This window comes from Heterocephalus glaber, unplaced genomic scaffold (genome assembly GCF_053883595.1).
Source record: "Heterocephalus glaber isolate CG9 unplaced genomic scaffold, H.glaber_assembly_v1.0 deba00001449, whole genome shotgun sequence".
Classification (NCBI taxonomy): Eukaryota; Metazoa; Chordata; class Mammalia; order Rodentia; family Bathyergidae; genus Heterocephalus; species Heterocephalus glaber.
The window spans coordinates 1,230,782-1,245,314 of record NW_028258300.1 but is presented as its reverse complement, the minus strand read 5'-3'; the positions used below and the strand labels follow the sequence as shown (position 1 = coordinate 1,245,314).

General features: G+C 51.0%; 1 long non-coding RNA gene across 2 annotated transcripts; it reads left to right on the top strand.

Annotated features, from left to right (window-relative positions):
• Positions 1–6,263: 6,263 nt before the first annotated feature.
• On the top strand, positions 6,264–11,192 carry LOC110347443 (uncharacterized). Of its 2 annotated transcripts, none has more exons than XR_015452603.1 (3): positions 6,264–7,258; positions 7,864–8,047; positions 9,002–11,192. It is a non-coding gene; the product is annotated as an uncharacterized LOC110347443 (long non-coding RNA). The 2 variants fall into 2 exon arrangements; XR_002392078.2 differs by having other exon boundaries at positions 6,265–7,258; positions 7,895–8,047.
• The last annotated feature ends 3,341 nt before the right edge of the window (positions 11,193–14,533 follow it).

The following is a 14,533-nucleotide window of genomic DNA, read 5'->3' as shown; positions in this document are numbered from 1 at the left end:
GCCATGATATTTTAGGAAGCTTGTCCTTTGCAAATAAAACTAATCCTGATATAGCTAGTATTACTTGTACAGTAATATTAGCATTACCTTTTCTCTCTAGGGCTTTGTCTTTACTCCAGATTTTCTGACATTTCAGTAATATTTTTCGGGGAATGCCTCATTTTTTTCATTTTTCTAGTCATTCAGTAGCACTTTCAATCTATAGGCTTATGCCCAAGAAATTCTTTTATACTATTTCTTTGATAATTTTCTCTGAAATATCTATTGTTCCTATATATAACCTCTGACATTGATCCTATGAATTTATTTTTTCAGTGCTCCTTCATTATTTTGTGTTATTTTAATTTCTGAAATATTTCTTTTCTTTTTTCTTTTTTCAGTTGTATTTTTGGTTTTTTGAGACAGGGTCTCACTATGTAGTTCAGACTGGCCTTGTACTCATTAAGTAGCCCAGACTGGCTTTGAACTCATGGAGATCCTCCTGCCTCTGCTTTCCAAGTGTTGGAATTACGGGCCTATGCCACCACACCCAGAAAATATAGCATTTTAATTACAGAAGAATTTTAATTTTCTATTTTGGCAATCATTCTTATCTTCCAAGAATACTTTCTTTTTGTAGTTGTTTAGTTTGTTCCTTTTTCACAGCATCCTACTCATGTTTTGTGAATCCATATGGCTTGCAATCTCTCTGAGGACACTAAAAGATTTTTAAAGCTCTTTTTGTCCCCTAAATGCTTTGTTTCCTCTAGGGCTGTTTCTGATGTGTCCAGGAGGGAGCTGGTCCATCCTGCAGAACTTAACAAGCTACACCAGTTGGCAGAGGGTAAAACCTGGGCAGTGAGTTGTCAGACTTCCTTCACGTGTCTGCCGATGAGGTGCTGGCTCATAGTAAGCTGGGAGCAAGGCCGGGTGGCAGGCCAGCATTAGGATCTGGAGTAGGGACAGGTCATGATGCCCATTTGCTCAGGTCTTTGTGGTAGGGGCACCTAATTTATTCTCTTTTTTTTCACCCAATTTCTTTAGCAAACAATCTTCAAATGGTTCGCATGGGTGGTGGATGCCTGGCTTCTGGAATCCTGATGAGACAAGGACTTTGTACTTAATTCCGTACTTCCTGCCTGTTACAGCTGGGATCTGAAATGTCCCCTAAAAGGCTCATGGGTCAATGGCTTGGTCCCCAATGAAGCAGTGATCAGAGGTGGGAGTTTTAGAAGGTGACTGGATCATGAGGGCTTTAACTTCATCAGTGGATTAATTCATTGATGAATTAATGTGGTGGCATTATTGGAGGTGAGACCAAAAAAATGGGTCATGGGGGTATGTACTTGGGAACTATATCTTGTCCCTAGCCCCTTACTCCCTCATTTTTTCTTAGCTTTCCAGTTGCCATGAGGTGAGCAGCTTCCCACCATCACACCATTTTGCCATGATGTTTCTGCCTCACCACAGGACTAAAAGCCAGCTGACCATAGACTGAACCTCTAAAACCGTGAGCCACAATAGACCTTTCCTCCTTTAAGTTGTTCTTAGATATTCTGTCACAGTGACAGAAAGCTGACTAGCACACTGCCCAAGTCTATCCTCCCCCTCAGTCATACCTGACATCACAAAGTCATATGACTCTGCTGAGTTCTATAAAACAGACTACTCCCTGCCTGGCAACACCCACCCTGTGGGACACTAGGCTACACTTCCTCCTCCATTGTTTTCATGTCTTTTCTATCAACCAGCTGGTAAAATATGTGGAAGTTTCATATTTGCTTATGTCCTCTTCATTATTGTGGGCTTTGTGCTTTTTTTAATCCTTTTGCTGTCATTTCAATGGAATCTTAAGGACAGCCTTTTTTTTTAAGGAGAGCCATTTTTAAATTTGAGTATTGCCAGAATATTATCTTAACCCCAGCTGGTAAAAATATTATTTAAACAGGCCAGTCTTTTAAAACAACAACAAAAGTACATTGCCCTGTAATTTTCTTTTGACCTGGCAGTCAATGAAAACTTCTAGAACTATTTCTGTACGGATCCCTAATAAACCACATTGTTATAGCCTTGACACCTGGATGCAGTCTGTAGGCCTTTACTCTTATTGCATTATGCTGGGTTTGCTGGAGTTCTAGTCCAGAAACCTACTTGTCTTTGATTTACTTGTTCATTTTTAATAACTCTCAGATGCACAGAAGTGGGTTAATCATAATCCTTGGCTCAAGACATCTATGACTATCTTTTATATTTATTTATTCTTCATTTGTTCTCCATCTATTTTTTTTCTTTTTTTTTTTTTTTTAATGGATAGACTTTTTTTTATTACCAGGGATTGAACTCAGGACCTTGTGCTTGTGAGGCAGGCGGTGCCACTGAGCTAAATCCCCAGCCATGGATAGACTAATATTTTTAGCAGTTTAAGTTTATGGAAAATATGAGCAAAAACTACAGAGTTCCCATATGCCCCTCTCCCCCTTCCCCTCATTCCTTCAATTATCGACATCTTTCATGAGTAGGTTGGTTCATTTGTCCCAACTGATGAGCCAATACTGATAAATTATTATTAACTAAAGCCCAGAATTTGCATTTGGTCCACTTTCTTTCTCTCTCTCTCTCTCTCTCTTTCTCTCTCATTTCTATGCTGGGGTTGAACCCAGAGCCCCACATGTGCTAAGCAAGTGCATGCCCAGCCCTAGGGTCCACTCTTTGTGTTGTACATTCTATGGGTTTTGATAAGCATCCATTTTTATTTGTTTGTTCATTTGCCATGCTGGTTTTGTGTATCTTTTACTCTTTTTTTTTCTTTTTCTTCTTTTTTTTTTGAAACAGGATCTTGCTATGTAGTTCAGGGTGGCCTTGAACTCACTATGTAGCCTAGGCTGGTCTCGAACTTGCAGTGATCCTCCTGCCTCAGGCCCCCAAGTGCTGGGATTACAGGCATGCACCACTATCCCCAGCACATCTTTTACTCTTTAGATACTTTATTTTTTAGATATTTCTTTAGCAGTTGTTATAAATAGGGACTTTCTTATTACATTCCTCAATCTGGGGTCCACAGTTCCCAAGACATCCATGGCTGGGCTCCAGGGCTTCTGTGAGCCTTCTGAAATTGTGTGTGCCTTTTTAGGAGGAGTTCAGTACTTCTGTCAGATTCCCAGATAACATCTGTCAACAGTACTAAATCCCACTCCTGTGGCGGGTGCTCCCCTGAGCACTTCGCAAGAGCCACACTCACCCTGAGAAACAGAGGCAGCCATACACCCCATTATATGCTGAGAGAGGATAAGTACTTTGTTCAAAGTCTCACAGCTAAGAAATCCACAGCCAGCACCCAACTGACCTCAAAGCTATATCCTTAACCTCTGTACTCTGTAGCCTCCAAAGGGATCAAGGGGCCCTGTCTACACCCTGCCCATGGCCTCACTGGGCCCTGTGGCTCAGCTGTCAAACAAAAGGTGAGGATTCTGCCCTAATCCTTTCGGAGCCACCAGACTGGCATTGGGGCAGGGATGGAAGAGGCTCTGGCAACTGGTGGAGCGCTGTGTCAGTGAGGGACAGAGGAGGCTGGGGCGGGGCATCGACCCCTCCCGTCACCATTGCTAGCTTGCTGGGAGACAGTGGCACCCAGCTGAGCTGAGGTGGGGCTGTCCTCCTACTGGTGACCAAATGGGGACACCGGCCAGGCAGCAAGAGGCGGGAGTCCTGTGGAGAGTTAGGCCCGAGAGTGGCAGAAGCACTGAGCGGAGCCTGGTCCAGCAGAGAAGCCACTTCTCTTCACCCTTCAGGGCTCAGGCTAAATGGGGGCGCCTCCTCACGGACACCTTCCCTGACACCCGGTCTCCCCAGGTTGCTGCTCTGTCTCAGCTCCTTGCTGTTTCCTTCCCTCCTTGTCATTATCACATTCGGATGTTGTGTGCAATTCTTCGTCTCTCTCCTCCCCTTCCCATTATAAGCACTTCACAAGGGCAGCAGTCAGTCTGCACGTTCTCAATAGAGTCCACAGTGTCCAGCCGCTGCAGGCATCAGATAAATACTTGTTGGATGAAATGAATGAATGAATGAACGAACGAACTGAATCGTAAAGGGTCCCACGTGTGCTGGCCCATACAAGAGTCATTAGTCATGTTCGGCTACTCAAGTTTAAAAGAACAAAAGTAAATACATTTAGGGCCAGGGATTTAGCTCGGTGGTTCTGCCACCTGCCACAAAAGCGCAAGGACCCAAATTCCATCCCCGGTACCAAAAAATAAAGTAAACACATTTAAAATTCTGCCCCCCGGTCACACTCATCACACCTGGAGCGCTCATAGCTACGTGCAGCTGGCGGCTGCCACAGGAGACTGCACAGAGGTCGGACATCCATCCTCTCAGAGGGCTCTGTGGGACAGCGCTGCCCCGGGGGACTTGAAAAGCAGAGCAGGTGGACAAGGGCATTTGGAGCAGAGGGCACAGCCTGTACCAGACTCCACACATGAGAGAGATGATGTGATCTTGGTTGTTCAGGAAGAATGGGGAGAGTCCCTAAAGGCCTTCTGGTTAGAGGCTGAGCCTCTGTCCAGGAGACAAAAAGGGACCTACCCAGGCTCGCTGGGGAAGTCCAGGAGTGGCAGGGCAGCCCAGGGCTTCCGACTCCAGGCTTCAGGCGTATGGAGTCAGTTTCCCCTTCCCAGTTCTTGGGCCCCTCCTTTGCAGTCCCCTCCCCCGAGAGCCAGGCCAACAAGCTCCGGGAACCTCCATCCTGGCCCTCACACCGGCCGCTCCCATGTCTCCTTCACTCCCACGGGCGCCCGCCTCCAGCATCTGACCCTTGGAAACTTTAGACATCCCAAGGAGAATAGCTGCTTATAACCATTTGCTAATTACACGTATGGATGTCAATTAATTCATTTAGCTAATTAGCCACTCAATGAGCACCACGCACCAAAGAACTGTAAAAGACAGGCATATGGCGAGCAAGGAGGGGGTGGCCGGGTGCTCGTGCAGCATGCAGGGACAGGAGGGGGCACCGGCCCCAGCCCTACCCCCAGAAAAGTAGAGGGAGGCCGCTTAATGGCTGGGGGAACAGAGCGGCTGCCGCAGCCACTGCCATAAAGCATAATTACAGCTTTCTGCTAATAGTGCTGAGAGAAGATGTGCACACATGGGATCACATACAGACAGGCGCACACATACACACGTGCTTCTGTCTACACATATTCACCCTTGGTGCACACAAACAGCACACAACCATAAGCACAGTGTGCATGGCACACACGTGCATGCGCACACACATGCGCACACCTGGATACTCGGGGTCCTGAGGCATCAGTACATAGAAGGGTCCTCAAGCAGCACAGCCCTTGGAGGAAGCAAAAGGAAGACAATTCCTTTGTTCCCCTTGGTGCCATGCTCAGGCCTCAGCCCTGCCACGAGCACTACTGCATTCACACCTCACAGAAGCCCATGCACAATGAACTGTCTTCACTTTACAGAGGAGGAGACTGAGGCTCAGAGAAGCAGAGGCCTTTGCCCAAGGTCCCATGGCCAGTACGTGACAGAGTGGGGACTGATTCCCCTGCCTCTGTGACCACCTGTGAGGGAGGCAGGGGAAGGAAAGGAGGATTCCGTCTGCTCACACTCCAGCTTTGGCGGAAAGAAGCTCTGTCCTGCTTCAGCAGTGAAAGTATGTCCTCCCAGGGCTGAGCAGGACACATGAGGACACTATGAGGAAGAGGAGGCTGCGAAACATAAAGATTGGACACTGGCACAAAGGTCAGCGTCCCTGGGAAGGGATCTCCCTGTCGACATCTGCCTCGTCCTTAGTCAACTCTGAGTCCGGTGCCAGGCGTGGACTCCAGGCACAGAGTGACTCAGACCTGAGGTGCACGCAGACTGTGTCCCCAGGGAACAAGCCACACCCTCCCTAAGGTCGGGAGAGGGGAAGAGCCTGGGCTGTAAGAGGCTCCACCCTCCACCCCAGCTCACCCCCTGGTCCTGGCTTGGCCCATCATCATCTTGTTGCACGGCAGGCAAACTCTTTCAGCCTCTCCTTCTCCCTCCCTTTGAGTGCATTCACCACAGTGAAGGGAGGGAGGGACCAGAGTCCGGTGATTCACTTTTCATCCTCTAGACCAGAAGAGGATGGTCTCACAATCATCTAAGCAAAAGATAAAACAAAAACCTGCAGCTCAAGTCCCAGTTCACATCAGCACAGTGTGTTCAGTTCTCCTCTCAGCTAAAACTCTTTGCAGCAAGTGACAGAAAATCCAACACAAACAAATTTCAGCAAAGAAGAAACTCATTGCCTCGCATCCCTGCGAAGTCCCGATACTCTGCTACTTCAGGCATGGTGGACTGAGGGGCTCAAGCAAAGTCTTCAGGACCTGCCTTTCTCCATCTCTTATTCTTGCTCTGATGTGTTGGCTTCCTTCTAAGGCTCCACATAGTGACAAGAGGGCTGCAGCTGCTCCAGTTTCATTTCATAGATTCGAGTCCACCAGGAAAGAGGACCTTTTCCAAGAGCTCCCAGGGAAGTGATGGGATTCACCCTAGTTGGATGGACTCACAGTCCCAGGTCTACCTGTGACCTAGTCACTGAGACCAGGGGAATGGCATGCTCAGACTGGCTGGATACAGAGGAGAGGTCTCCTCCAAACCTCTTGGATTAAATTGCAGGGTGTGGATCCCCAAATGTCAGAAGAAAGAGGACTAGACGGAAGACTGAAAGGCAAACTACTAATATCCACTGCAATGCTTTACACTTTCAGGGTGAACACGGTAGGAATTATCATCCCCATTTTGCTAGGGAAAGGGTGAGAATGAAGAAAATAAGCCTAATAAAAATGATACAGCGAGTAAAGAACTGAGTCAGGGTTTGGACCAATTCCTCCTAATCTCCACCTTGAGCCCAGCCCCACAGCCAGGCTCCAATCCAGAACCACCACTCCTGGGAGGGGCGGGGCTCATGGTCCACATGCAACCCAGAGTCTGGCAGCAGCACTCCTCCAAGGCCAGTCTGGGGAGACCCACCTGTGAGCCACCACCACCCGCGCCCGTGCAGGCGCAGGTCAGGCCAGGGGCCCAGGAGCAGCTCAGCCACGGGTGGGAGGAGGACAAACACCGGTGTCCTTGGCTCTCAGTGGAGCTGCAAGGTGGAGCCTGATGACACCTCCCAGTGCTGTGTGCCCCCGCCTCTCTCCTCCCTCCTTCCCGCCTGCTGAGACCCACTTATGGGAAATTACAGCTGGAGGTTACCCCTCCCCAGGGGCCTGCAGGAGTTCAACCAGACGATGCTCAGGTATTTGTCTAGAAGATTCTTTTCCAAATGATTTTCCTCTCTGTTGCTTTGCCTGTTGCCCCTTCTGCCTTCTGACACCTGTCCCCTCCCATCCCTTGTGTCCTTGAGTCCTACGTTCTCCTGTAGTCGCCTTTGGAGTCTTGTGAAGGCTGCAGTCCCAGCATCTTGGCAGTCAAAGCCCTCTCCTCCTCTCCAGCTAGTGTGCTGAGGAGAGCCGGGCACTTCCCATGGGTGAGGGAGGAGGCCTGGAGTTGGGTCAAGATTCGCTCCTGTCCCCATGAGTCTGAAACACTGGACACATCCCACATATGACAGTGAAATGATTGTGTCAACTTGAGGAAGTGGGCTAGGGATTTAGCTCAGTGGCACCACGCCTGCCTTGCAAGTGCATGGTCCTGAATTTGATTCCCAGTACAAAAAAAAAAAAAAAAAATTTGAGGAAGAGACCTCTAGCTAAATTGAATCAGCATAGTTCTGGGTGTGGCTGAGGGGATTTACTGGAGATCTGTTGGGATTCACTGGGTGTGACTATAGCAACCAATGGGGGTGGCACCTGAAGGGAATAAAAGGGAAATGAAGAAGGAAGGCTGCTTCTGTTTCTGCAGAGGAGCTCCAGTCTTCCCCTTCACCGTGCAGGCTGTTTCCTGGCTTCCAGCGCAGACCCTTCGGCCTCCTGATACGGACTAATGGGACGCTACCTGGAGCTCTAGGCCTTCGAGTGCATCCTTCGGATCTTCAGTGTGCATACAAACCTGCTCTCTTCCACACCTGACCCTGTGGACGGCCACTGTAAGCTACTCTTGTAAATTCTTATTTGTGTATCTTGCATTAAACCTGTTTCTCTAGAGAGCTAACTGTTACACCACATGTCAAAAACTAGTTTCCTGCAAGGCACAGTGGCACATGCCTCTAATCCCAGCTATGGGGTGGGGCAACTAGGGCAACTTGGGCAATTTAGCAAGATTCTGTTTCAAAATAAAAATATTTTAAAGGGCCACAGCTGTTGCTCAGTGGTACAGTGCCTGCATAGCATGCACAAAGCCCTGGGTTTGATTCCCAATACAGACTTTCTTCATTTAACAACCAAGTTCCATTCCTGGGGTTAGGTCGTTAAATGAATTCGTTGCTTAATGAGGAATTGCATATAGTATGCACATTACAATATTCAGAACAAAGAAATGGTCAAAGGAAACTCCAACTTGATGACTTCGCTTTTATTTGCATAACTCTTACACGCAGTACTGTGATGTACAACAGAACACAGAACTACAGTACTGTGCTGTACAGTACAATCAGCACAATTATAGTACTGTGCGTTGAAGAAGCCACCATAAGGCTGCACTGCCATCGCATTCCTGCATTGTAAATCCAAATGTGGGTCGTAAGTGCAAGTGGGGGGTAGTAAATCCAAACAGTCGTTAAACAAGGAATATCTACACACACACTAAAAGAAATCCTGGGCCTCACTCTGCTGCAGGGACCCCTGCCCCTCAGCCTGGGGATCACTGCAGAGCCCTCCCGTGGGAGGCCCCGTGGGCGAAGCAGGGCGAAGGGCTCAGGCTGAGCAGCCCTGGTTTCTCCCTAGCTTTGGGCAAGGTGAGGGCTGCAGCTCTCCTTCCCCTTTCACCTCCCCCTCTCCAGGACCATCCTCCCTCTGTGCTGGAGGATGCAAAGATAGGGCTGTTAGGGTCTGTACGTGCCCTAGTAAGAGAGGCCCAAGGAATCTGTCTGTCCCTTCACCAGGTTCGGATGCAGCGAGTGCTGCCCTCTAAGAGGCAGAGAGCCCCCACCAGATACCAAATCTACTGGTGCCTTGAACATGGTCTTCCAGCCTCCAGAACTGTGAGCAGTAAACTTCTGTTATTTATAAATTTCCCAGTCTAAAGTATTTTGTTACAGTAGTCCAAATGGACTAAACAAGGAGGGTTATGGGAACAGTGATGGAACCCAGCTGCCACCACAGGATGCTGGCAGTCCCCATAGTGGGTCCTTATGTGGCCACAGCCATCAGTCAGCCTGGCTGCTTGCATCTCAGGTCAACCCAGCCCAAAGATGCTCTTCTAAGCTTCCAAGGTGAGCAGGGCAGGGGTTATGAGGCCTGTGTGACCCACCCCATGGCAGGCAGGCTGGTGCCAGCTCCTGGGCAGGGCCTTGGCTCCTATCCATGCGGTTCCTCCCCGGGGCTTCCTGAGAGTTCTCGCTGCCAGGCAGTCAGCTCCCAGGAGAAAGAAAGCCAAGTCCAAAGCAGAAGACACTCTCTGCCATCCAGTCACGTGAGTCACCTCCTTACTTTCCCCAAGCACTCAACCACACAGGCCAGGCCTGGTTCAGAGTGGGAGGGAACTAGGAGGTACGGCCCCTGGGCTATCCCTCATGCAGGGAGCTCACTGCCTGCTCCTTGGTCCTGGCCCCTCTTCCTCCACAACACCCCAAGCCCCACTCACACAAGACTATTGCACATCACAGAGTGTGCCAAGAATCTAGGGCAGAACAAGAAGCGCCTGGGAAGCTCTGTCTACCCCCAAAGACAGGAGCATGCGTCCTTCCCCCCCCTGCAGTGCCCCTCTCAGGCTCGTGGGGCCCTCAACTCATCTTCTCCCTCCCAGGATGGCAGGCAAGAGAACCATCATCCCCTCAATGCCCAGAGGTCCCCAAAACTCCAGAAGGGTCAGAGAAGAATCCACTTTATTGCTGAACAGGCTAGATTGGGAAAGGGGGTGGTCTCGTACCACCCCCAGATATCGGCATAGACACCGCAGGATAGCACTCCCCAGCCCAACAACAACAATCAAAAGAGGGGGAGACTCAATCCAGGCATGGTGGCACATGCCTGTAATCTCAGCACTCTGGGAGGCCAGAGGCATGAGGACTGCAAGTTGGAGCCCAGCCTGGGCAACTTAGTAACTTAGTGAGAACTTGTCTCCAAATAAAAGATTAAAAAAGGCTGAAGATGTAGCTCAGTGCAAAGGCCCTGGGTTCAATCCCCAGTACTCGGGGGTGGGGGAGCAAGACTCAGGCCCAGAAGCTGCCAGCACCCTCCCGGGAGCCTGCAGGTTAGAGAACCCAGCAAGCACCACCTGGGCAGCAGTTTCCCAGTGCATGCGCAGAAGGCAGGATTGCTCATGCCGCTAGGTTCTGAATTAAAGTGATACATAGCGCAAAATATGCAGACACCTCATCCCCAAATGCACCACATTTTAAAGCAGTGATTCTGCCCGGTTCACTTAGCTCCCTCTGATTTCATCAACCAAACAGGCAACACCTCCTGGTCTCACACAGAATAAACAGAGGAATAGAGAAGGAAGGTAGAACTGTTGTTCTGAAGTGTCATCTCACACATCTTCACCTATGGGCCAGGAGGAGAAACAGAGGCAAGAGCAGATACTCCTGCAGCCCACACCTATGTCTTTGGCCCCATCCCTCTGCAGAGCTCCCATGCACTCTGCTCTATCCAATTCTGCTCTTTTCATGCCCTTTAGCCTCTTTCTCCTCTCCCCACTGCCCCTGGGCCTCAGGGCACATCTGTATGGACATGGGACCCTGGCTAGCACTGAGTCTTCTCTAGCGCAGCCCTGAGGCAACCCGGAGAACCTGGGGAGGGGGGCACTGCACCTTCTCTCAAGCTCATCTTGAAGAGAACGGCCCAGGCCCCTGAGGGGGTGGATAGAAAGCATTATCCCCTTCCCCCCTTTTTTTGAATATTGGGGGTTGAACCTAGGGCCTTTGCACTGAGGTGTATCCCCAGCCCTTTTTATTCAACTCATCCAGGGTCTGGCTGAATTGCTAAGTTGTCCAGGCTAGGCTCAAACTCATGATCCTCCTACCTCAGCCACTCAAGAGTGCTGGGATTACAGGTGTGCATCACTGAGCCAGCTGCATCACTGTCTTTTTAAACAAAAAGGATTTCTTGGAAGTTTCTGAGAATGCTCCCATAGCACAGGAATGGTCTTGGAAAGAATCTGGACATGGTTCCAGGGCCTTTGGACTTGGAATATAAACCAAATGATTAACAATGGCCTGGGCTGGGGAACGGGATTACGGAGGACTTATGCTTCCTCCACATTTGGACTTCTGTTTCCATAACCATGTGTCATCGCCAATAATACTTCTGTTTGGAGAGAGAAATCTGTTGGAAACTAGGGAGGTTGCCAGGAACCCATTACCTCACCCTCCCTCAGCCCCCCAGGGTCCAGGCCACCTACCCTGGAGGATTTCTCAAAATGATCCACTCTGATTTATCATCAAACCCGATAGAGTCCAGACCTACCCGCCCTGCTCTGGCCCAGGGCAGTGCCACCAGTACCCCACCTAAGGGACTGGGTCCCCTGCGGATCTCTGCCTACCGACCAGTGACACTGGCTTCCCCTTGCTCTGGGGCCCTAGGCCCATCCCCAGTGGAATTGGAGTTTACAATATGTTGAGCAGCTTCTGTCCGACTTTAGCCATCGAAGCTGCCCTGGTCCCCGGGCCACGCATACTCCTGGCCTCAGGGACCACACTGCTGTGCTTTGAATGCCCCAGACTCTCGGGGATATAAATTCTCTGGGATTTCCAGGCTCTAGCATCTCCCTCAGGCTCTGGCACCATGAGGGCCATTTCCTTGGTTTCATTCTAGAACCCAGGCTGGGCGAGCCCTGAAGGAAACACTGACCACACCATGCTCTGCTCATAGTCAATGGCTCCCACCAACGCACCATGAAACAGAGACCCCTCTACTCTGAGGGACACCCAGAGAAAGAGCTCTCCCTTCGTCTAGTGGCATCTGCATTACTCAACTCCACACACCCCATGAATGGACCGTGCCCTGTACTCTCCCACCTCCATGCCTTGGCCCATGCCATCCCCTCCCCAGGCGCCCCTCACCCACCCTCCATCCTCCAATTCCTGCCCATTCCTCCAGCCCCATGCCTACCCCAACCTGTGACCCCACCTCAGGCCTCCCTTCTCCCGAACCAAGTCCCCGGTGCCCCTGAGGCTTCTGCCCAAAGCCTGTCTCCACAGCAGGAGCCACTCAGAATGGTGGATGACTGGAACTGGCCCAGGAGGCAGGAAACAAAAATGGCCCAGGGCAGAGGCCAGGGTGGGAATTTTGTGCCCAGGTGCAGGCCTTGACCTTACACTGGAGTAACAGCTCCCTTGCTGGTCTCTTGTGCCCCCTTTGCCCCTCAGCCACCTCTATCCTGAGCAAGCCACCCAAGCTGCCAGGCATGAAGCAGCAAAAGGCACTGAACCCTCGTCAACTCAAGCAGAGCTTCTTAGTTCCTCCTGGCTGATGTAGGCACCTCACCTGTGATGCTGTCTGCTCAACTTACTGCTGCCTCCTCCAAAGGCCAAGGCCATCACAGCCATGTGTACCTCACCAATGATCAGCCCTCAGGTGGGTCCACCTGATCCAAGCTCAGCCACTTGGACTGTCTTCTACCCTGGGAATGCAGTTTCCCGGATGTAGACATGCAGGAAGGCTCAGGACCCAGGTGACACGCTCATGCACTTTGAGCCCAGCAAGCGCAGATAAGACCAGGCTGCAAAGACAAACAAAAGGAAAGAAAGAGCGGCCCTGAGAGACAGAAAGACCCCAGGCAGCCTTTCAAACCAGACCCGTCCTTTCCTAGCCCTGGCTCCACCATGGTCCAGAACAGGCTCCGTCAATAAAACACAGCCCTTTCCTGTGCTGGCTTCTGTCCATCCAAACATGAGGAGTTGGGGACAAACACCTGATATACCTGGAAGAAATACTTCTGAGGCATAGGAGGGATGTTGGGAACAAGTGCCAAGGCTTCCCTGGGTCCCAAGGGTGGCAGGGAGCGGCAGGCTATCGCACTGTGCTGCTTCTAGAACAAGCATGGGGTGAGGTGCAGGGGACCAGCCACCTGGGTCTAACCCCAGCCCAGCCACTTGCTGACTGGGTAGGACCGGGCCAGCCATTTCCAGCTTTCATTTCCTGTCTAGAAACAAGATGGTGACGATAGTGCCTACCTCAAGGGGGCATTCTGGGGCCTGAGCGAGTGAATATAGGAAAGCCCACAGTAGCACCTGTCACCACCAAACACCAGGCACAGGGCACAAGGCAGCCAAGGTCCCTGCTGGTACATAGCATGTACCTCTCTCCCATTCCAGAGGGAGACAGGCAATAAACAAGGAAGTTTCCATGACTCCTACAAAGACAAGTGACAGCAGTACTGTGGTGGGGGGTGCGGGGCTTCTCTGGACCAGGTGTCAGGAAGACCTTGCTGAGGGGGAGGCTGAAAGGGACTGAAAGCTCACCGAGGAAGCCGGCAGGGTGGCAAGAGCCTGTGCCAAGGCTGGGATGTGAGTGCAGGAGGGAAGAGAGAGCCCAGCAAGGCCATAAGCAAAGTGCAAGAAGGCGAGGGAGGGCGGGCAGCCAGAAGGGCCAGGAGACAGCAGGTGCCTGATGCAGGCTCCTTTTGACCTGCTGCCAGAAGGCATGGGCAGAAATGGCTTCATCCACCCGGCCCTCTTTCACCTCATCCCATCTGCGCCCTGACGCTGGGGAGGTGGGTGGATCATCGGGGTCTGTCTGAATGTAGTGAGGGACAGAAACCAGGACAGCAGGTTGAGACAGCAGGGGATCCTGGGCAGCCCCACCCACTTCCCCTACTCCAGATTTGGACCCCACTGGGAAGGTTCCACAAGATCCCTGTCCTCCAGGGTTATGGCTTACAAGGACGAAGCTGGGATCTCATCTTTCCTGCAGATTAGGAGGGCCTGTGGGGCCAGGAGGCGCTTCAGTGACCTCTAGGAGGAGAGGAAGGAGCTGGCTTGGGGGTTGTGGAGCAGATGGTTCTGTCTTCACTCGGCCACTTCGTCCTAGGTGCCTGGGCAAGGAACTCAGACACCCTGCCCTACACACTGGGGTGACAGTTCCCAGGGAGGCAGGCAGGCTCGGCACCCAAACCCGACACTCCCGTATCTCAGAAGGGGTGTCATTCTACCATGGATGGTCCCCCCAGAAGCTCACATGGAGGGCCAAGGATTTAGCTCAGTGGTTCCACCACCTGCCTCGAAAGCACAAGGTCCCGAGCTCGATCCCTGGTACCGGAAAAAAAAAAAGCTCACACGGAAATCTCCCCCCCTTGATAAGGCAGTAAAAGAGCAGAAAATTAATCTCACCATAGTGGGGAGGCACGCTTTAGGAAGCAACTGAATTAGATAAGGTCAGCAGGGTGGGGTCCCCAGGATTGAATCCTGCTGTCTTCATAAGAGAGAGAAGCCAGGCATATAGGTGATGCACACCTGTAATCCTAGCACTTTTTT